This window comes from Neovison vison, chromosome 3 (genome assembly GCF_020171115.1).
Source record: "Neovison vison isolate M4711 chromosome 3, ASM_NN_V1, whole genome shotgun sequence".
NCBI classification, from domain to species: Eukaryota; Metazoa; Chordata; class Mammalia; order Carnivora; family Mustelidae; genus Neogale; species Neogale vison.
Window position 1 is genome coordinate 99228722 of NC_058093.1, and position 24150 is coordinate 99252871.

Sequence of the window (24150 nt, forward strand, 5' to 3'; positions counted from 1 at the left end):
AGAATAAAATATGTTGTTAGATACCTATTTAACGGTTTGATTTGAACACCAGAGGGCATATTGGTATGGCACGTGCTCTATCATACCAGGCCCAGTTGTTTGATAAAGTGTGAGTCTAGATTGACGTTCTAGCTTACATAATTCTGAGGAAGAGTTTCCAGGAGTGGTTCAACGGGCCCCCTTGCAGAACGGCCTTAGAGGTACGAGAGGTCTCGAGCAATGTGGTGCAGTGATTTGGATTCTCGATACGGTACTCAGTGATGGGCTTTCTGAGATTTTTGTTTTGTTTTGTTTTCTTGAGGAAACGTCCTGTCTGGGCCTCAGCTTCATGCTGTGTACAGGCCTCTGTTAAAGCAGATTGTTTTTCTGGATTTTTTTTTTTTTCTCCAGGATTAAACTTTCAGAAAAATGAATACTGATTTGGCCTTCTGCATGTCTGGAGTCTGAAACTGACAGTTCTCAGTGAACCATCTGCACAGATCCCAGGCACCATGCAATCCACCAACGTGAGGGATTCCAAATATTCCAAATATTCATTAGAAAGTAAGCTGTTCAGTACTATTTATTTTCTCAGAAACCGTGATAATTAGGTTCCCAGGTTTGCCAACAGAGCTCTTTAAACCCTAAACGTGCTGTATTACTGAGCCCACAGAACTCTGCTAGCCCACAGAACTCTGCTAGCCCCATGCAGACAGCAAAGTTTTTTTTTTTTTTTTTTTGTGAAAATGTGAGCAAGGGTTTCCTCTAGTTCCAAGCTGCTGATGAGAGAGCTTGCGTTTGAGGGCGGGGGTCTCAGGAAGGCAGGGCAGTGGAGTTGGGGGGGGTGCTGTGTTCGTTTTCTATTGCCACAGTAGCAACTTAACACAAATGTAGTGGCTTGAAGCCACCCAAATTTACTGTCTTACAGTTCTGGAGATCAGAAGTCCTACAATGGGTCTGACTGAACTCAAATCAGGGTGCTCACAGGGCTGCATTCCTTCTGGAGGCTCTAGGGGAGAATCTGTGCCTTCACGTTCTCCAGCTTCTAGAGGCCACCCATGTTTATTGGCTCATAGACTCCTCCTCCATCTTCACAGTCAGCAACAGCATGTGATGGCCATCCCATGCTGCTTTTTCTCTGGGCCCCTTACTTGTGTATCCCTTTTCTCCTCTTAAGGACCTTTATGATGACATTGGACCTGCTTGGATAATTCAGGTTCACCTCCACATTTCAAGGTCAGCTGAATAGTGACCTTACTTCCATGTGAAACTTTAATTCCCCTATTCCACATAAAGTAACATATTCACAGGTTGCAGGGATTAGTACATGGACACATTTTAAGGGGCCATTATTCTGCCACCGGTAACTACGGACAAGGGTTCTGTCTGAGTATTGGATTCAGTTAGTGGCTCAGTGTTACCAGTGTTTTGAAACTTCATGTAGAATCAACCTTACCTTTTAATTATTTCTGGGTGTTACTGCCTTATTGCCTCTTACCCAGTGTAATCGTTTTCCAATAAATTAAAGATAATGGAACTCTAGCTTTAGGAAAGAGTAAAAATGTTCACTGAAGTGACTTGGGCAGGCTCATGGAGAGTGGTGACCTGAAGGAAGAATGATGAGTATATGGGAGAGTTTTCCAGAAGGGTATCTTGGGACAGTTTGTTGGGAATGGTTAGGGGTCGGTGATGAGAAGAAAGGGAGGCTGATGTCTCTCTGGCCACATACAGGAGATGACTCTGGAGGCTCTTGAGTTCCGGCCTGACTGACTGGATTGGGATGTGTGAACTTGCTGGCGTGAGAGAGAAAATACAGCCTGGGGAGCCTCAGAGGACGCTGTCTTCTGGCCAGCCTAATCCTGCCTGGGAAGAGGAGCTGCAAGGCCCTGATACTGCTTTGCTCTGTGCCTCAGATATGGAATGGAAATGCATTCTGAATCTTTAGTTCCACAAAGAGTCTGCTTTGTAAGTTACCCTGAGGCCCATCGTCTTTGCGGCCTCTCATTCAAAGAAATTCCGGCCCAACATATAATAATACTTAAAAAGCAATTAAGTCTTGACTTCAATCTTGAGAAAATGCCAGAGAAGGATTACCTTCAAAGCACAGTGCCAAATTTTCAAAGCCCTGTTCCTTTTCCCTCTCTTTCTCTGACTCCTGTCCAGGGGCTGGTTCTCGCCCTCCTGCTTCAGCTCTGAGGACTCACGTGGACTTGTTTGCTTCTCTGTCTTTCTTACTGTCTTTCCTGCGTCTCTTCAGTTTGGTGAAAATCAGCTAGACTCTTGCTTCTTGATGCAAGGAAGCAAAGCCAGGTTCCCCTTAGTGGATGGTAAGGGGACAAGCTGGTAGCACTCGTCCATTAATATATTTTTCCTACCGCATTCAGTTCTTGGGATCAAGGGAGGGAGCAAGGAGGCTAGGGCAGGCGGGTATGCAAGGCCATGGGCAGGGCTGTCCCCAGGCGGTGGAGGCCTTCTTGGGCTAATGGAATCACTGTTGTGAAGCAGTGAGGCTCCACAGGAGCGGAACAAAAGCATCAGAGACAGGGCGGCAGGAAGCAGCCAGACCCTTCCTGGGGTTTCATTTAAATGGATGCATTTTACAAATATTGGATTTTAGCTCACTCAAGAAACAATTAAACTCCAACTCTGGTTGTACATATTAAATTATAACAGTGGTAAGGCAAATGAAGAGGTACTTAGCAGATTTAAGTAAAGAATTAACAGAACAGAAATTGGTAGCGTGAAATGAGGGCCGCGTCGATCTAATATAATGGTGCATTACCCACAGCACCAAAATAGATACAGTAGGCATAGCACTTATCTTCCTTGTGGCACCTGATGGCTGGAGGTCTTAGAGAACTTTGCAAATTACCCTTCTAAATTAATTAAATCTCTGCCTGGAAATAGGGGGAGGAAGAAGCCATCTGTAAAATAAAATGCAGACTCTCGCTTTCTCTGTCCCTTTTTAATGCTGGTGCGAGTGTGTCTCTCTCTGACAGGTGACCACTAACCTCGGGTTAGCATTCTTTGGGACTACAGTGAATCTGGTCATCAACCCTTCTAGAAGTGACTTCCTCTTCTGACCCAATGAAGTATCTTATCCACAGAAGTAAATACTAAATACCTTTTGTTATTTTTTTTTCAATTTATTTATTTTCAGAAAAACATTATTCATTATTTTTTCACCACACCCAGTGCTCCATGCAAGCCGTGCCCTCTATAATACCCACCACCTGGTACCCCAACTTCCCACCCCCCCGCCACCTCAAACCCCTCAGATTGTTTTTCAGAGTCCATAGTCTCTCATGGTTCACCTCCCCTTCCAATTTACCCAAATTCCCTACTCCTCTCTAATGCCCCTTGTCCTCCATGCTATTTGTTACACTATGGAGTATTATGCCTCCATCAGAAAGGATGAATACCCAACTTTTGTAGCAACATGGACGGGACTGGAAGAGATTATGCTGAGTGAAATACCTTTTGTTATTATTAATGGGCTGAGTTTCCCCAATCAGGCTCCTACCTTTTTTTGGAATGTGGACCATGTCTTACAAATCTGTTTCTCCCCTCTGTAGTACCCAGCACCGTATTTCACATGTAGCTGATGCCAGGTAGAATATAAAAAAATATTTAGTGACCACTACAATTGGAGGACCAATTCAGAGCAGATGCTGGGGACTGACACCCAGGATAGCCATGCCCCACGAATTCACTGTCAGCCCTGTGGGAACAGAACTGTTCTTTAGCTTGTTAAGTCAACCCAGGCTATGACCAAATTCTTCTTCTGAACCAGAGGGTGTTGCCAATGTCGTTAATGTGGCTGGAATTGCGTAGCACCTTGATTTTATAAGCGGACAAACATTTAGACTAACTTCCTGAAATTGCAATGAGGCTTGCAAATTGCATTTAAGTATCACACTTAATTATAATGATATGGTGACACTAATAATGACAATGTCATGCATTTTTTATGGTTCTTTATACGTGTTTAAAAGAATGTTCCAATCCATGATGTCATTTTATTTTCTCAGCAACTCTGAAATAAATAGAAAGATACTGGAATTCACAAAATACAGAGCAAGAAACTGATCTTCACAAAGATTATGTCTGCATATTGCATCACGAACATACATTCACATGTCCCCATGTGCATACACGCATGCACACACACACACACACACACACACACACGGACCTATGTAGAGAAGAAGAGATGCCTCTGCTCAGGAAGCAGGCCAGACAGCTAAAAAAATCATGGGACTGTTGAGAATATGTGCAATGTTAACACACGGGAAATTTTGAGGATGGACAGCAACATTAGGCTCCATCTCAGGTTGATGGACCTTCTCACCAAAGGTATATTTAGAACAGAATTTTTGAGAAACTCAAGGCTAAAAAAACTTCAGGACCTTGGGGTATATATTTATACTTATATAATTGGTTAAAACTTCTTCATCTAGTGCAAGGTGCCATATCCTGGGTTCCAGTGATAAACTTTCAAAAAGGTCTTCAGATACCCTGAAAATACATACAGCACTTTATGTATATGTGTAGATGTGAACTTGCCTGGGGACTGGATCATGAGGTTTCATTGCATTTGCAAAGACTAAGTCATCCAAAATAGTTTACCAATCACTGCTTCGGGGAGTCTCTATTCCATATCTGAAATGAAGTAGTATAAATTATGGTTTAGGATTATCACCGCTCATTTGCAAACTCTTAATGACTATGAGTTAAGTATTTCATTAACTTGTACCCTTCTTTTGACTTAAGAATGTGTTTGTCTTTTATTGCAAATTTTCTCTTTCACCTTATTTTTCTATTTCTACCATTTCTTGCATCCTCAGTCTTCTTTACTCAGTCTTAATTTTACAATCTTTGTTACCTCTAGGCTTTCTTGCTCTTACTAGGCAGGGTATCCGGAGAGTTTGAGGGACCCCGCTAGAGAAAAACCATGGGCTACTACCGCAAGCATCGTCCTGCGAAAATACCATCCCTCAGACTCCCCGGTTCTCACCTGGCCTTTCCTATCCATATTGTGCCCAAGAATAGAATGGGCTGCACGTTTCATTCCATATTACCCAACTCATTAATTTTCTGATCAAGAGTAACTGCAACCAAATGATCACCTTGCCGGTGACAGTAACATATTGATCGGCTTAGCTTTCAAGTGGGAAGTAATGGAGGTTAATGGTCCACGTTTGATTATATCTTGTTAACAGGCGAGTCTATGGGGGATTGTGGAAAAGACTGGAAATCAGGGCATTTGGGTTTCTTCCTAGCTCTACCACTGCATGCCCTCACTGTGACGCTTAACCTCTTCTTATCTCCCAAATGACTTTCCCTGGTGAGAGGTCCTTGCTGGCATACCATTATACAATCCTTTAATAGGCCACCTAAGCAGATTGGCAATCATTTTGGAGAAATATCCAACAATTGGAGATATTTTAGAGTCTCCAAAATGCTTCCTCCTCTATTGCTTCGTCCGTGGTTTGTGATTATCGAAGCCCGGGGCACCGTTTTTACAACTTCCATTAAGAAGTGAAGCCAGGCTGTGGCCAGGCTGGCTCAGTAAATCATTTGTATTGGGAATATATTTGTCAGTTTTCCTGCAGATTGCCTAATTATTGCACCATTTTATTTCTAGCGCTCATAAGTGGGGATTAGAGCTGACATTTGGTAATTGAAATCTGTTCTCCCTTTCGTGGCATAGTTAGCAATGATTGGTAAGAACCTGATTTCCCTTGGAAGGGTTTTCTCTTGCTTGCTGCCTCCAAGGTCCTGGGCTCTCACCCGGTCTGCTCTGAGCAGGCTCTCTGGGCTGAGAGCACCAGCAAAAGCCACTACAAGTTTAGAGCATTTAGAAGAAGGGACCAGATTACAGTTTTCTCCTGAATTTGTTACTAATCTTGGAAATGTGGAGAGACACTTAGTAAAAGAATTTTAGATTTTAAATCCATCAATGTCTACCTTCTTCAGGTCTGAGGGGCAAGGAGGCAACCTGTTCTCTTCCTTCCATATTCCTTATTGCTGGCCCCTTACCCTGCCAGCACACTGGGGTCAACATTCATTGAGCCCTCGCTGTGCAACAGACCCAGGGCTGACTGTCAGTATTCATCACAAGGACCCTCCAGGGTACTCAATATAAGAGTCCACATTTGATAGGAGTGTGAGCTGATTGGCTTCAAATCAGGAGTGTGCTTTTCCAATTGGCACCCCATTGCTTCACCCATTCACACCACTTTTAGAGGGATTTCTTTTCTCATTTTTGTTAATGCTTTTCTACCTATAATGGCATTAGGGTTGACAGCTTTTCCCATTGTCATTTCATCTCACCCTCACCACACGCATAAGCATGCACACAGCTAAGCACAAATCCATATGGACATGAAATATCGTTGAGGTTCTAATGCTTGCACATGCGTGTGTGTGTGTGTGTGTGTGAGTGAGTGCACATGCACATACATGCTTACAGATAAACTCCCCAGAGTCTCAAGTGGTGCAGTCTCCCAGGACTTCTGTTTCCTCTGGCCCTGGCCTGTGACTCCTCTCATGATCTAAGGCACCCCTCCCATCCCTGCTTCTCTTTTCTTGAGCAGTGCATCCAGCTTCCTACAGCTTCTGCCCCATGTTAAGGATGGAGGCATGAGACTGACTGATTACGACCAAAGGCTCTGTCTGCATGCATGTGGGAGTTTTTAGGGTACTAGAAGGTTAGGATTAGGGGTGAAGTTGAATGTGCCAGGCCAACATTTGGACATCAAATCTTCCACTCAGAACCTCTAGGAATAGGGCTGACCCGGAAACCTGAGGTGATGGGCAGGTATGGAAAAGGACCCTTGGCTGTCCTTGCCACTCCTGCTTGTCCATCTCCTTTTCCTGAGACGCTCCATATTGACTTAGCAATAAGGACACAAGATTCATAATGGCGTGATTTTAGAGGCAAGCACTTCTCCCACCGGATGACTGATGTCAGAAATTCCCTTCAATATGAACAAAATCTTAGGCCTTACCCCAAGTTTAAAGGTCGGGGGAACACATAGTTATCCTCAGAGAGTGGACAAAGTGGCTTTGACGTATATCGAAGGGCACCGTGGTGTGAGCTCAGAGTGATGGGCTGGGGTTGGAGACAAGGGTCTGGTCTCTGGTGGCCTTAGCCAAGTCACCACCTCTCTCTGTGTCAGTGTTTTCCCATCTTTAAAAAATGAAGGGGTTGGATTAAATCTTGAAGCCCTCCATACCTGACTCCAGATATGTGTGTTAGGATAAACTGACAAGGTAATGCTTATGTATTGTAGTGGAGATGGGGGCGGGATGAGAACACAGAGAACCAGCCCAGAGGCCCAAAGGAAATAGAGATATTGGCCTTCCGGTCAGGCCTGCTTCCTTTAAATTGGCAAATCAAAGCTTTGGCCAGAGGCTTATTAGGTTTTAGGAAGCTAGGCATTTTCCTGTCCCTGTGGGGAGATGGCTGCCATTGTTTGAGGGGTGCAGAGGATCTGGAAGGGTAGGAAAGGGACAAGGATAGCAGCCTGTTTCACCATTTCATCAAGAGTCTCCACTAAGTGCATTAGATATAATGTGATAAGATTTGCAGGCATGCATGACTCCTGCCTAGAGGACTCTTACAAGCTGTGTGACCTTGGGAAAGCTAGTTAACCTCTCTGAGCTACAGATGATTCACTTATAAGGTGGCGATAACAATTCCTACCTGAGAGGTAACATGAGCCAGGGTTTGCGAATGTACCTACCCACAAGCAGAACATGTAAGAGGCTCTTTGAGAATGATCTCACAGACATGCAGCCACCGCACAGATGCTTGACCTGAGATTGTAGCAAATTCCATAGAGCAGAGAGGAACACGAATGGATAACATGTAGCTCTTTGGTACTTGGAAAGTATTTTGCTTTTAAATATTTCTGCTTGTAGGAGGATTTCAAAAGGTCAACTCTTCTCAGCTTAATAAGGAAGATGATTAAATTATGTGACAGTTTGAAAGGAAAAAGCAGTTGGATTTAACATCATCCCCCACCCCTCCATGATTGACATTTTCTTTTACAAATCAAAATGAGATTTGCTCACGTTATTCTCCGAAGGAGACTCTGGTGGTGCTTGGCTGGGGCTTGGGTAGCTCGTTCCTCTTTACACCCACCTGTGAGCCTTGTTCTGTCACTGTCGGTTACTGAAGAATCTGTCATGCCCATGACTCACGAGGGGGCTTCATTTCCACTTCCCAAAGAGGAGTGGCAGGGAGCAGATAACTCCAAGAGGTGAGCAAATTGGATTGATGTCCGTCTGCAGACAAGGTGAGAGCTTTGGTCCCAATCATGCCGGTGGGACTTCTGGGCTGTCTGGTTCACTCAGCAAAAGCCCTGAGATGACATACAAGGTTAGAATTCCCTATGCTCACCCGGAAGTCTGGCAGCCACTCAGGATTGAGCAGGCCTTCAGAAACATGAGAGCATCTTTACCACTAATAAAACCGCACAAACGTTACACCCAAAGACCTGGTTTATGTGCTTCACTTTTAAAGAGACATCCAGAAATCCATTTCCATGTACTTAGGTGTGTGGCTTTCTGATCTTGACCGAGATGTGAATTGGGCCATGTCTTCCTTTCTGCATTCCCCTTCTTGCAAGCAAATGTCTCAGTGCCTTGATTCAGGAGAGCGACAGTGTGACGTGGAGAGAAGTAGCCTATTGGTTTATATAAAGCTCAGGTTCTCAGGAGAACTTAGAGGGTTTGTTGAGGAAATAGGAGGAAAGAAGTCATTTTGGAGAATCCTAGAGAAACAAAGGGATCTGAAGACTCTCCCTACTGGCCCCACCCACTCTGTCCACTGTTAGATTGAGGAATGAGAGAAAGCGACTTCTTGGAAGTACTGAGATAACTTAACCACTAATCCTGATTTGTTCAATGCATGTATTTATTATCTCTCCCAGTGCTCACTCCAGGGTATATCCTCCATTCTCTTCTTGCCATGACCAAGGCCTTTGGCCCTTCTCAAGAACGTATGTATTGCCTGGTTCCTTTGTTTCTGGCAGATAGTGGGTTTATGAAATATCTAGAATTTCTTATTTTGCAGAGAAAGAGTGCTCATTTCTCGGAATGACATTGGGGGGTCTGTATCACATGGTGTTGAACATTATTGGAGAGATTAGAACAGAAGACATGCATTTAAGTTCTTTGGAAATAAGATTTTTCTTCAAGGTGGAATGAATAACAAAGATGTACAAAGTTTCTTATGGACTCCCGCATTTCAATTTTATTATACTTTTATTGAATATTCAGTAAAAGAATATGACACCCTTTCAAATGGTGTTCTTGTAACCTATTGCTGGGGAGCTAAATGAAGACAGCAGATCTGTGTTATCAGCACAAGTAGCATTAAACTAATTTGAGGACTTGTATTTTTCCTGTACTGAGCATATTTTCAATGTACAGCATTAAAATCTGTGGTTCCTAATGGCTCAGTAATTTCACTTGCACATCTCATGGCATTCAACAGTTCAGCATTTTCTTTCTTTCTTTTTTTTTTTTCTTTTTTAATTAACATGTAATGTATTATTAGCCCCAGGGGTACAAGCCTGTGAATTCTCAGGCTTACACACTTCACAGCACTTACCATAGCACATACCCTCCCCAATGTCCCTAACCCAACCACCATCTCCCTATCCCCCTCCCCCAGCAACCCTCAGTTTGTTTTGTGAGATTAAGAGTTTCTTATGGTTTATCTCCCTCCTGATCCCATCTTGTTTCATTTTTTCCTTCCCTATCCCCCAAACCCCCACATTACCTCTCCAATTCCTCATATCAGGGAGATCATATGATAATTGTCTTTCTCTGATTGACTTATTTCACTCAGCATAAAACCCTCTAGTTCCATCCACATCATCGCAAATGGCAAGATTTCATTTCTTTTGATGGCTGCAAAATATATATATTTATATATGTATATATATACCACATCTTTTTAATCCATTCATCTGTTGATGGACATCTAGGTTCTTTTCATAGTTTGGCTATTGTGGACATTGCTGCTATAAACATTCAGGTGCATGTGCTCCCTCGGATCACTACGTTTTTATCTTTAGGGTAAATACCCAGTACTGCGATTGCTGGGTCATAGGGTAGGTCTATTTTCAACTTTTTGAGGAACCTCCATGCTGTTTTCCAGAGTGGCTGCACTAGCTTGCGTTCCCACCAACAGTGGGAGGGTTCCCCTTTCTCTGCATCCTCGCCCACATCTGTCATTTCTTGATTGTTAATTTTAGCCATTTTGACTGGTGTGAGGTAGTATCTCATTGTGGTTTTGATTTGTATTTTCCTGATGCCAAGTGTTGTGGAGCAGTTTTTCATGTGTCTGTTGGCCATCTGGATGTCTTCTTTGCAGAAATGTCTGTTCATGTCCTCTGCCCATTTCTTGATTGGATTATTTGTTCTTTGGGTGTTGAGTTTGATAAGTTCTTTATAGATTTTGGGTACTAGCCCTTTATTTGAAACATCATTTGCAAATATCTTCTCCCATTTTTTCAGTTGTCTTTGGTTTTGTTGACTGTTTCCTTTTCTGTGCAAAAGCTTTTGATCTTGATGAAGTCCCAATAGTTCATTTTTGCCCTTGCTTCCCTTGCTTTTGGCGATGTTTTTAGGAAGAAGTTGCTGCAACTGAGGTCGAAGGGGTTGCTGCCTGTGTTCTCCTCAAGGATTTTGATGGATTCCTTTCTCACACTGAGGTCTTTCATTCATTTGGAGTCTTTTTGTGTGTGGTATAAGGACATGGTCCAGTTCCATTTTTCTGCATGTGGCTGTCCAATTTTCCCAACACCATTTGTTGAAGAGACTTTTTTTTTTCTGTTGGATTTTTTACCTGCCTTGTTGAAGATTTGCTGACCATAGAGTTGAGAGTCCATTTCTGGGCTCTCTATTCTGCTCCACTGATCTATGTGTCTGTTTCTGTGCCAGTGCCATACTGTCTTCATGATGACAGCTTTGTAATAGAGCTTGAAGTCTGGAGTTTGATGCCACCAACATTGGCTTTCTTTTTTAACATTCCTCTGACTATTTGAGGTCTTTTCTGGTTCCATATAAATTTTTGGATTATTTGTTCCATTTGTTGAAAAAAAATTGATGATGTTTTGATAGAGATTGCATTAAATGTGTAGATTGCTTTAGGTAGCATAGACATTTTCACAATATTTGTTCTTCCAATCCATGAGCAAGGTACATTTTTTGATTTCTTTGTGCGTTCCTCAGTTTCTTTCATGAGCACCTTATAGTTTTCTGAGTACCAATTCTTTGCCTCTTGGGTTAGGTTTATTCTTAGGTATCTTATGGTTTTGGGTGCAACTATAAATGGGATCAACTCCTTAATTTCTCTTTCTTCTGTCTTGCTGTTGGTATATAGAAATGCAACTGATTTCTGTACATTCATTTTATATCCTGACACTTTACCAAATTCCTGTACAAGTTCTAGCAGATTTGGAATGGAGTCTTTTGGGTTTTCCACGTAAAGTATCATATCATCTGCAAAGAGTGATAGTTTGACTTCTTTGCCAATTTGGATGCCTTTTATTTATTTTTGTTGTCTGATTGCTGAGGCTAGAACTTCTAGAACTATGTTGAATAACAGTGGTCATGTTCCTGACCTTAGCAAAAAAGCTCTCAGTTTTTCCCCATTGAGAATGATATTTGCTGTGGGTTTTTCATAGATGGCTTTGATGATATTGCGGTACATACCCTCTATCCCTACACTTTGAAGAGTTTTGATCAGGAAGGGATGCTGTACTTTGTCAAATGCTTTTTCAGCATCTATTGAGTATCATATAGTCCTTGTTCTTTCTTTTAATAATGTATTGTATCACATTGATTGATCTGCGGATGTTGAACCAATCTTGCAGCCTGGAATAAATGCCACTTGGTCATGGTGAACCATCCTTTTAATGTACTGTTGGATGCTATTGGCTAGCATTTTGGTGAGAATTTTTGCATCTGTATTCATCAAGGATATTGGTCTGTAATTCTCTTTTTTGGTGGGGTCTTTGTCAGGTTTTGGGATCAAGATAATGCTGGCCTCATAAAATGAGTTTGGAAGTTTTCCTTCCATTTCTATTTTTTGGAACAGTTTTAGGGGACTAGGTATTAATTCTTCTTTAAATGTTTGGTAGAATTCCCCTGGGAAGCCATCGGGCCATGGGCTCTTGTTTGTTGGGAAAAATTTTAATGACTGTTTCAATCTCCTTACTGGTTACGGGTCTGTTCAGGTTTTCTATTTCTTCTGGTTCAGTTTTGGTAGTTTATATGTCTCTAGGAATGCATCCATTTCTTCTAGATTGTCAAATTTGCTGGTGTATAGTTGCTCATAATATGTTCTTATAATTGTTTGTATTTCTTTTGTGTTGGTTGTGATCTCTTCTCTTTCATTCATGATTTTATTTATTTGGGTCCTTTCTCTTTTCTTTTTGATCAGTCTGGCCAGGAGTTTATCAATCTTATTAATTCTTTCAAAGAACTAGCTCCTAGTTTCATTGATTTGTTCTAATGTTTTTTTGGTTTCTATTTCATTGATTTCTGCTCTGATCTTTATTATTTCTCTTCTCCTGCTGGTTCAGGCTTTCTTTGCTGTTGTTTTTCCAGGTCCTTTAGGTGCAGGGTTAGGCTTTGTATTTGAGACCTTTCTTGTTTCTTGAGAAAGGCTTGTACCGCTATATATTTCCCTCTCAAGACTATCTTTGCTGTGTTCCACAGATTTTGAACCGTTGTGTTTTCATTATCATTTGTTTCCATGAATTTTAAAAAAATTCTTCTTTAATTTCCTGGTTGACCCATTCATTCTTTAGTAGGATGCTCTTTAGCCTCCATGTATTTGGGTTCTTTCCAACTTTCCTCTTGTGATTGAGTTCCAGCTTCAGAGCATAGTGGTCTGAAAATAGGCAGGGAATGATCCCAATCTTTTGGTATCAGTTGAGACCTGATTTGTGACCCAGGATGTGATCTATTCTGGAGAATGTTCCATGTGCACTAGAGAAAAATGTGTATTCTGTTTCTTTGGGATGGAATGTTCTGAATATATCTGTGATGTCCCTCTGGTCCAGTGTGTCATTTAAGGCCTTTATTTCCTTGTTGATCTTTTGCTTGGATGATCTGTCCATTTCAGTGAGGGTGGTGTTAAAGTCCCCTACTACTATTGTATTATCATTGATGTGTTTCTTTGATTTTATTATTAATTGGTTTATATAATTGGCTGTTTCCATGTTAGGGGCATAGATATTTAAAATTGTTAGATCTTCTTGTTGGACAGACCCTTTGAGTATGATATAGTATCCTTCCTCATCTCTTATTATAGTCTTTGGCTTAAAATCTAATTGATCTGATATAAGGATTGCTACTCCAGCTTTCTTTTGATGTCCATTAGCATGGTAAATTGGTTTCCACCCCCTCACTTTAAGTCTGGAGATGTCTTTGGGTCTAAAATGAGTTTCTTGTAGGCAGCATATTGATGGTTTTTTTTTTTTTATCCATTCTGATACCCTGTGTCTTTTGATTGGGACCTTTAGCCCATTTACATTCAGGGGAACTATTGAAAGATAGGTATTTAGTGCCATTGTATTGCCTGTAAGATGGCTGTTACTGTATATTGTCTCTGTTCCTTTCTGGTCTACTACTTTCAGGCTCTCTCTTTGCTTAGAGGACCCCTTTCAATATTTCCTGTTGGGCTGGCTTGGTGTTTGCAAATTCTTTTAGTTTTTGTTTGTCCTGGAAGCTTTTTATCTTTCCTTCTATTTTCAATGATAGCCTAGCTGGATATAGTATTTTTGGCTGCATGTTTTTCTCAATTAGTGCTCTGAATATATCATTCCAGTTCTTTCTATCCTGCCAGGGTCTCTGTGGATAAGTCTGAGCCAATCTAATATTTTTACCATTGTATGCTACGGACTTCTTGTCCTGGGCTGCTTTCAGGATTATTTTTTCCAACCAACTTATCAATTCCTTTTTTAGAATTGTTAAAAAATTTTTATCTTTACAGTCATATTCCAACCCTTCATCGTGTTTACCCTTATTTTTGTATATGTATGTAAGTTTTTCTTTTTTATATGTAAGTTTTTCTTTTTTAAAATTTTGGGAGATAGTGTCTTCTAACAGACCAAAACCCACCCAAAATCAAGTGGGTGGCTCATTCTATTCACAGTCTAATATATATGTATATATAAAATTAATATAATTTGCTCCAATATACCTTCTTCCCCCTCTCTCTTTCTTCTCCTTCTGGAATCCCAATTATACTAATATTGTTTCATCTTATGGTATCACTTATCTCTCGAATTCCCCCCCCCCATGGACCAGTAGTTGTTTGTCTCTCTTTTGCTCAACTTCTTTATTCTCTTTCATTTGGTCTTCTATATCACTAATTCTCTCTTCTGTCTCATTTATCCTAGCTGTAAGAGTCTCCATTTTTTATTGTACCTCATTAATAGCTTTTTTGATTTCAGCTTGGTTAGATTTTAGTTCTTTTATTTCTCCAGAAAGGGTTTTATTTCTCCAGACAGGGCTTCTCTAATATCTTCCATGCCTTTTTCTAGCCCATCTAGCACCTTGAGAATCATCATTCTGAACTCTAGATCTGACATAGTATTCATGTCTGTATTGATTAGGTCCCTAACCTTTGGTACTGCCTCTTTTTCTTTTTTCTTTTTTTTTTTTTATGGTGAGTTTTTCCGCCTTGTCCTTTTATCCAGATAAGAATATATGAATGAGAGAATAAAATACTAAAAGGGTGTCCAAGACCCCAGACAAATGTGCATTAACCAAATCAGAAGAGATCCCAAATCAAGGGGAGAAGAAAGGGGGTAAAAAGTTTAAAAAAATTTTTTTTAAATTAAAATAAATAAATAAATAAATAAATAAATATATATATATATATGGCTTCCCAGTCTCTGACCCAAGGGAGATGAGAGCTCAGGGCTTCACTCCTCAGTGCGCCCTTGGAGAAAAGCGCTTAATCACTCCTGTCTTTCTGGTCTCCAGCTGCGCTCTGAGTTCACCTGGCCTGTGACTGAGTGTTTCTGTCTTTGGCACACAGCCCCTTTGGAGTCTCCAAACCCAGCAGATTCCTGCCTCCAGAGGAGGAAGGTGAGTCTCCCCAGGTCTGCCACTTGTGGGGTCCCTGCTCAAAGAGCAGTGACGTGACTGTGCTGTGGATCACAGTTTCAGGTAACCCCGAGCTGAGTGTTTACTCCTCTGCTCCGTCTCTGCAGCTGGCTTCCCCGTTCTCATATCTGTGATCTCTGCTATGCTCAGACACCCCTGATCCTTCTTTGACCTCAGGGGACCCGAGACTACACTGTCATCATGAGGGTTCCACCCACACTTAGCCTCTAGAGGGATGTCCCTCAGTGGAGCAGACTTCTAAAAGTTTGGATTTTGTGCTCCATTGCTCCACCACTTGCCAGGAGCTGGCCCTTCCCCCTGTGGTCTGTCTTCCCATCACTTCAGATGCACCTCTTTGCACGTCCTACCTTTCAGAAAGTGGTTGATTTTCTCTTTCTAAAATTGGTGCTCTTCTTCTCTTTGATCTCCTGTTGGGTTTGTAGGTGTTCAGAATTGTTTGATAACTATCTAGCTGAACTCCTGCAACGTGATATGATCTCAGTCTGCTACTCCTCTGCCATCTTGACCAGAACCCATCCAGTTCAGCATTTTCATTTGAGGACATTTATGGACTCCGATTGGTGCTATTGTTGACTAGTAATACTATTAGTAATAATAATACTAAATAATACTATTTCCTTCATTAATTCTGCAAAAATTTATTGAGTCCCTACTCATTGCCAGACCCTGCATTTGGCACTAGAGATGAATAAGACATACTATCTTCATCATCAATGGTTTTTCAGTCAACTAGGCCAAACTCAACTGACTAGCTCCTAATGATCCTTTTGAAGGTCTGCAACAGTGTGAGGCAGGGGGTGATGGGAGAGTCACCCACTCCAGGCTTGGGAGGGGTGGGCAGGGAAGGCTTCCTAAAGAAGAGGAGTAGGAGTAACCCTGGGGAAGGGGCAAAAGGGAAAGAACAGAAACATGTTTAACTTAGGTACATGGCAATTGGATAGGACTTTGTGACTGAGGGGCATTTTCAGATTTCTCAATATAAACCAGTAACTTTTGGCTGAGTCCTATGTTCAGTACACGACCCAATCCCAGGCCCTAACCAAATTCATAGTCCAGACTCCACCAATTAAAACCTGCTTCCTTTACATAGAAGTAATACAAGGACTTTGAAAAAAAAGAGAAAAACAAATGTGTATGTAAATATGCCGCATTTAACATTTTAGGATGACGATTACTTTGTCTGTCTTCCTGGAAAATTGTCATACTTGTTCCAAAGATTAACGCCTCCAGGGAATCTAGCTTTCCAAGTCTGTACTCAGCCCTCCTGCCCCTTTCAGTGTGTGCCCTGTCAGGCTATTGGAGCTGGAAGTGATTCCTGCCCTCTTGCCCGTGGGGCTTCAAAAGTCTGAAGTAAATCTTTAATTTCATGATAGAAGTCTCCCTTGGATTGTCAAGTTTTCCCAAACCAGAGACATGTCAATGGAGTCTTATAAATGCAGCAGCAATGGCAACTAGAACAAATATGTTTACTGGATCTGACAGTTAGGAGGCCATCAGTGACCTTGGCTCAGAGAAGCCAGAGTAGGATGGGTTGAGGAGTGAATGAGAGATATAGAAGTGGGAATTATGAGTGAGGGCTTCTTAGCCAGGACTTGGCTTGATATGGGGCTGTGGAAAGTCATAGGGAAAATGATAAGACATTCTCCATGCTACCTATTGCAACTTTTATGCTCTGAAACCTGAAAAGTCACTAAAAATGTATATATATTTCACTTTCCCCTAAATATTCACTTTTCCTAAACAGAAAAACAGTAGTACTCGTTGCCTGTCACTGGCTCCAGAAAGAAAATGCGGTTCCTTTTTCTCTTTTCCAAATCATTAGGAGCAACACTTCAGAAAAATTGTTGTTGCTGTCAGCTTGCTGAAACAGGCTGTCGTTTTGCAAATGGGCATCATGTTAGTACATGCATTTATTCTGTCTGCTCATACGCAGAGACCCTGGGATGCCTGTTTCCGCACAGTCTGCCTGTCATCTCTTACGGGACCTTCACACATCAGTGACACCGATTATCTCATGTCACAGCCCATCAGTTGACTGAACTCCAGAAGAATGTGAAATTGTCTAACAAGCCTCCAAATGTGAATGGCGCCATGTTGGCCTAATCGCATGCAATGTTCGTCTGTGTCATCTGTTCCCATAGAGTGGCTGCAGCACTCATCTGTTAGACAAATACCATTTCTAGAGCTCTGACTGGGCTATGCCAGTTGTGAGGTTTTTTTTTTTATTTTGTTTTGTTTTTGTTTTTGTTTTTGATTTTTATCCCCATTTGCCCCTTTCCTGGGTGAATTCCTTTTACTCTTCCAACTATACCCCTACCATGCCCTTTTTCCCCTTGGTCTAGGTAATCTGGCAGTCTGGCAAAATTGTTTTAAGCACAGGTCTTTATCTGTGTGTGGAGCAATAGAGTGTATTAAAAGCATTGGAACCTCAACTGGGAATAATGCACAAGTCCATGTATATATGCCCAACAAATCTTGCCAGCATGGGAATATATGTACTACTCCCTTGATGCCCACCCTCTCTTGCAGAACTCTCATGCCATGGTCTTTTATAATCTACCAGCTGTCAGACATTGCGTTCTGAACTGCCTCCTTTGAAGAGGTGAATGTTGTATGAAGTACAAGGAGTTGTGGCAGGTGCAGAGATGAGTAAAATGGTGGGCCCCCTTAATCCAAGGTCAAATTAAAAAAGCAGAGGGCCATAGATTGTATCAGAGTTGCATCTGTTACATGAAGGATTGGAGATCTGGGGACATAGTGTCCTGAATGAGGCCAAAAGGGTTAGTTAGTCAGACTATTTCTTAAAAGGAGTAGATAAACATGCCTAGTGTAAGTACAGGCTTTCTTCCATGGTCTAGAGGTTCCGGGGGCAGCTATTTCTTCATAGGGTTGTGTTAACTACATTTTCTCATTTTTTGTATTCTAGATGATCTGGCGTTTGAGGCCACACTGACTGGGGAGAGACTGCCCCTTTTAGGACTAGTCATAGACATGTCAAAGGGCTCACCCCAAAGAGCATGCTTTTCATTCACCAACTAACTAGTCCAGAGCCCTCACTGAGAACCACCTCCTCTGTCTGATTCTTACACTCCAGGTGGTAAGAATTCTCTGCCCTAATCTGCTGAGACCAAGAACCAGACAACTACAGATAACCTTTATAATGCAGACCCCACTGATGTTTTTTAAATGAGTTAATCCTAACCTGTTCCTGTGGAAAACACAGGAAAGGCTCTGGGTCATGCTTTCCACTTGACCCTTTGAGTCCCTGGCCAGAACTGGTCCTCCTTCCTGTGGCCTTGCTTGATGTGGTATGTCCTGTTCTCATGAGAAATGTGAGTAATACGATGAAAATTCTGTACTGAACTTCCTTTGATGGTATTGGCTTCTCTGTGTTGTCAGTAAGCCACGTCTATAAATTGGAATCCTATAGGTACATTTGGAGACAGAAGTGATTCTGAAGAGGAGAGGGACTGCCTATACTGGAAAGATGCTTGGGTTTTGGGCTATGTCCTTAGAGTCTGTGGAGGGGAGCCTTTCCTCTTGTCATTAAATTCTTTACAAAAACATGATTTCTAGCCATGGCAAAATATTATGCCAACATTTACATGAAAATTTGTTTAATCAACCTCTTGATTTATATAAAGGCAAGGTTTCATTTTTTCATTCCTAAATATCTCTGTGATAAGCATACTTTTAGATAAAACATGAACATTTCCAGCTTATTTCTTTGAAAAGTTTTAGAGGTAAAAATGACTGGATCCAAAGGTCTGTATTTACTAAGATGGGATGAGCCGAGGAGAGCTGTCTTCCCTGAAAAATTCTGAAGGTGTAGTCTATCTTTGTTTTTGTTTCTTATTTTTAAAATAAGACTTAAAATCATGCTTTCTTGGGTAAGATAAACAGCTTTCACACTCCCCATCTCCTCATATAGTGAGCTAATTGCCAGTGGATGATTTTAAGATTCACATATTTTGGTCTTTATAGTTAAATCAGTGTATGCAGGCTATGGCCACTTCCCATGTATTCATAAACACTGAGAGGAAAATGTTAGACAGTGATTTCGTTCTTGTCCCTAAAGTTGTCTTAAGTTCTTTATGTGAAGACCTTGTAGATGGTGGGTATTTGATGCAGACAGTGTTGGGCAAGAAGAGACAAGATGAAGACAGGGTCAGAACCTTGGGAAGCTGAAGAAAAAACGAGGTCCATAATGTGACTGTGATGTGACAGGAGATGTTTTCTTGAAGCTCGGACACTAGGACTTCTACATCCAGGTGAATATGATTCCTTGGAAGCTCTGTATCCAGAAGAGTGACACTGCTATTATTTTGGGAGCATCCTTGTAGCCGGCAACACCTATAACCACATTTCCTTGATGGTCTTTAGTGAGAGCAAATATTTGTTCTTCGAGGGTATATTTGCTCACTGACAAATGCTATTTGTCATGTGGACCCCAGTCTAAAGTCATTCTCGTTGAAAGGAATCATGACGTGTGAATCCAAAGTTAATGCTTTTTCCTACAGCTTATACAGCAATTCTTAAGACCATTCCCAAAGAGGAGACTTCTGAACCATTTTGAGCAGTGGCAGCATTGCGGGCATGAACCTTTGAACTACCAGAAGGATGATTCAGATGTAACATTTTTGGATACAGGGACACACATGCATGTACAGTGATATTGACCAAAGGGCCAAGGAAGTGGACTGGATATCTGCCAAGAACCTTTTTAACTCTAAGATTCTTGGTTTCTGCTCTCAATTTGGCTAGTTGGAGAAAGTGTGGAAAGTGTCAGAGACAGTTTTGTGCCACCCAACATCCCTGTTTGTTTCTATAATTAGGACAAGAGGGCATCTCCCCTGTGGTAAGTAACCCAGCTGAAAAAATCCAGTGGGAATAGTTGCTGAAAATTAGCAGAAACTTGTTTCACTTAACAAAAGTTGTGAGTGTTATTTCCAATTTCAGATTGTTGTCTAAGTGAAATGGCTAAAATGAGATTTTCTTAAATATCACGGGACCCAAGTGTCCTCCAGAGAAATAGTCTGCGGGGAAAATGGCTTGCACTCCAAGTCTGAGACACCCAGGCTTGAGTTCACCAAGGCTCCCAGAGAAGCCACCTTTAGTCTCCCCATTGAGTCAGACCAGCAACCGCTCATTCTACTGTTGACTAGAGGAGTTGGTTGCATCCTCAAGCCACCACTGGGGAATAAATCCCGGTTTTGCCTACCTTGTGGGGTTATTATAAGTGTCAGAGGTTGGATTGAATTGGAAGAATTTTATGGTGCAGGGAAGAGCATAATGAAAGTGGGAACTACTCATTCATAACACAAATGCACATGGAGTCTTTATTATAAAGTATAGCACTAAAAGCTGGTCCTGCAGTGGGGAGCATTAAGCAGGCAAGAAAATCGATGTAGATGGAAGTGAAGCTATTTAGAAGAGAGGGGTGGAGGGTGTAGGTTGGGCAGTGGAAGTTGGTAAGAGAAAATCTCTCAAATTTACCCATCCCCCACTACTGCTACGTCTAGTCTAAGCTACAGAGGTTAGCTGCTGGAATCCTCTTCACCTGCTTTGTTTCCACATCTCCAGAGTTAGTGATCAATTCCTCCTAGAGTTCCTTCTTGATCTCCTAGTCTTGATCTGATCTCCGATCATGCGTCTGCCCTACATCACCTCTGCCACAGTTTTACAGGCTGGACCGTGGGGTTTGGTTATGGTTCTCTCCCTTGCCCATATATTAATTCCCGGATAGGAAGGACCTCATCTGGTTGGGGTCGCTGTGGTGTTCCCAGCACTCAGTACATAGTAGGCTCTCAAATATACATGTTAATAAATAAATAAAAATGAATAATGAGAAATAATGAAATGCTACTGTAAGATTAGACCAGAGAAATCTTCCTGAAAGTGTTGTCCTAATGGGGATATTGGGTAAGTTTATAAGGTAAATCACCTGTCTGCTTTTTCTGCTTCAGGTGAGCAGAAATTCTGTTTTCTAACTTTGAATCTTTCTACTGTATTAGAAGTTACTGCTAACATGGCACTTTTTAAATTTCTTTTATTAAAATTCTTGAAATTCTGGGTGGAAAAGTCTTTTTCAATGAAACTAAAAAATTTAGTTTAGACGTTATTCAATTTGACCAGCAAACCAAAAAAATGCCCAGACTCAGACTTACTCCAGGGTTCACTGGTAGTTTTTCTCCAAAGCTGTTTGTTTTTCTTTGGTCTCACAGATGTGACCATGGACACCAATATGATAATACAGAGTGAAATTCATGTACTGCAAACAGATTTAGCTGTTTTCTTGCCAAATGCTATTCATTAAGACTGAGCTATCATCAAAACAAAAAAAAGTCATTTGAGAAGCAAGTTTGAAACACGATCTGGTACAGATAGTCCCTGACTTGAGAAGGTTCAACTTAGAATTTTTTATTTTACAATGGTGCAAAAATGATACCTCTTTAGTAGACACTGTACTCGGAATTTTGAATTTGAGTAGTGATGTGTGGTAAGATCCTCTTCTGATGCTGGGCAGTAGCAGCTCCCATCCGGCCACATGATCACAAGGACAAACAACAGATACACGTCTAGGCACGGTGTACCCACATATCTGGTTTGTTTCTGATTTTATTTATTTTTTCTTTTTTTGAAAGATTTTATTTACTGATCTGATAGACAGAGAGCACAAGCAAGGGGAATGGCAGGCAGAAGGAGAAGCAGGCTCCCTACAGAGCAGGGAGCCTGATGCAGGGCTTGATCCCAGGACCCTGGAATCATGACCTGAGCCAAAGGCAGATGCTTAACTGACTGAGCCATCCAGGCACCCCTGTTTCTGAATTTCAACTACAGAATTCAATTACACGAGCTAGCCAATACTTTATTATAATTTAGGCTTGTGTTAGATGATTTTGCCCAATTGTGGGCTAATGTAAGTGTTCTGAGCACATTTAAGGTATGTGAGGCTAAGCTGTGACGTTTGGGGTGTCAGGTGTAGTAAAATGCATTTTCATCTTATGATATTTTCAACACACAATGGGTTTATTGAAACATAACCCCATCTTAAGTCGAGGAAGATCTGTATCACATTTCGGGTAATGAGAATAAATTCCCATTCTGACAAGTCCTAGTAAATAGGTTTTGACTTCCTTTGTAGTTTTTGAATGGCGTCCTTAACTTATTACTTATGTGTGATTTATTTGAAGGGATTACTACCAATATATTAAAGACTCCGAGTTTGAGAATCTTTAATCATCTCCCATATCATCAATCACCGAGACAGGATGTTGAGAGAGAGCACGTCTTGCTTTCTAATAAACCTTCTGAAGGCCTGGAGAGGCTGTGGAGGCAGCAGGTTTTGACTTTTATATGGCGTTTGCTCAGTTCAACAGGCATTCGTGGAGTACCGTTAAGTGGAAAGCCCCATGCTAGTCAAAGAGGGAGGTAAGCAAGAATTGTAGTCCTAGAAGGACCTGAAGTAGCTTCTTAAGGATTACTTCACGGACCTGGGTTTCATAGTCACCTCACACTTTAGTCCCAACACTGCCATTGCTCAGATTACACTAAGACTAGTTTCTTACCACTGATGGCCTAATGTATGAGAAAGCACCCAGAACATTCCCTGGTACCTGGTAATCATAAAAGTTGGTCATAAATGTTGAGAGGTGGAATTTGATGACAGCTTCTTGTACCAATTTCCCCAAGGTTTATTTTAGGTTTTCTATGTAAGAAATCATACTAAAGTCCTTTTTTCTTATAAATAGATTTCTGTAAAAATGGGAGCTTGCAGTCTTGTGTCTTTGTCAAAGCTTAACTTTGCTTCTAAAGAATTATGATTTGCTCTGATGAAGGAAACCTTAAACATACAGAACTAATTGTAGACCGGATTTTGCCATATTCACTAAAGTCCAAAGTTTTAAATCATTTTCATAAATTATAGTGGAATAGAGGAAGGGAAATGATGTGAGGACAAAAATGGTTATTTTTGTGACTTATATGAAAAGTGTTTGATTCTTCACAATTACTCATCCATTGGAAGCAGGATCAATCCTTTATATGGGAAAGGTAGCCAGTCATAATGTGTAAATGGAAGGGCACAGATGGGTCTCTTTCCACCCTTAATCAAGACATAGCCCTCTGACTGGTCTGCTACCATGTCTGAAATTCAAACTGTGATGCCCGAGTCTAAAGTCAAGAATCTGTTGTAAAAATGCAAATACACTCTCTAGGAAAGGTAATATGTTATATCTGTACCAGATATGAAGGAAAATAAAAACTCTCATATTAGCTGATCCATTAGTTTATCCCTAAGGAAGTGTGTTCTAGAAAAGATTCTGTTCCCTATAGTGCATTCAGTCATAGCTGGATCACCACTTGTTAATGACATTACAACTGATCAAGACATTATCTGTAATTCCATGAGCATTAGCCTGTGTGTTCCTGAGGGGGGGGCCCTACCTCCCTCTTGGTATCCCCAGCATACAGCCTGTGGCTTGCTGGCCCATGGTAGGCTCTTTAGTCCCTTTTAAAAAAAAGACTATTTTTTTTTAGAGCACTTCTAGGTTTGGAGTAAAACTGAGAGAAAGACACAGAGATTTCTGAGATACCCCCACCCCCCACCTTATGTAAGGATAGACTTCCCTTCTTATCAATGCCACTCACCAGAATTGTACTTTTTTTTTTTTTTTTTTTTTAACCAAGGATGAACCTACATTGATGTATTGACCTTAGGGTTCATTCTTGGTGGTGTACATTCTATTGGTTTGGACAAATGTATCATGACATATGTCCACCATTACAATATCATACAGTATTTTCACTGCCCTTAAAATCCTGTGTGTTCTACTTACTTATTCTAATCCTTCCTTCCTCTAATCCCTGGCAACTATTAGCCTTTTTACTGTCTCCATACTTTTGCCTTTTCCAGAATGCGCTGTAATTAGAATCATTCACTAATGCAGCCTTTTCAGATTGGCTTCTTTCACTTAATAATATACATTTAAATTTTTCCATGCCTTT